Source organism: Gavialis gangeticus, unplaced genomic scaffold (genome assembly GCF_001723915.1).
Source record: "Gavialis gangeticus isolate Ggan-Ray unplaced genomic scaffold, GavGan_comp1, whole genome shotgun sequence".
Taxonomy (NCBI): Eukaryota; Metazoa; Chordata; order Crocodylia; family Gavialidae; genus Gavialis; species Gavialis gangeticus.
In genome coordinates, this window is record NW_017729032.1 from 187,377,274 (window position 1) to 187,377,634 (window position 361).

Genomic DNA, 361 nt, shown 5'->3' on the forward strand with positions numbered 1-361 from the left:
GGGGTGGGGGGGGGGTGGTTTGGCGGGGCAGGTTTGGGGGGGGGGTGGGGGGGGAGCGGGTTACTGGGGTGTGCCGGGGGGACTGGGCAGGTTGCGGGACAGGTTATTGGGATGTATGTGTGGGCGTCAGATTACAAGGGGTCCCTCAAGCCCCCAACCCAAATACTAAAACGCTGGGGGGGCAAAGAGCCCCGGGCGCACGCGCAAACAGCCGCTGCCATGGCGACGCCGGGAGACGCCCACCCGAGCGGTCTGTCTTGCGGACGTGCGATGGCGACCGCTGGGCTTCGGTGCGCATGCGCCTTGGTCGCAGCTCCGGCCCGCCCCGTTGTGGCGGGGAGCAGACGGTGACAGCCAGGCC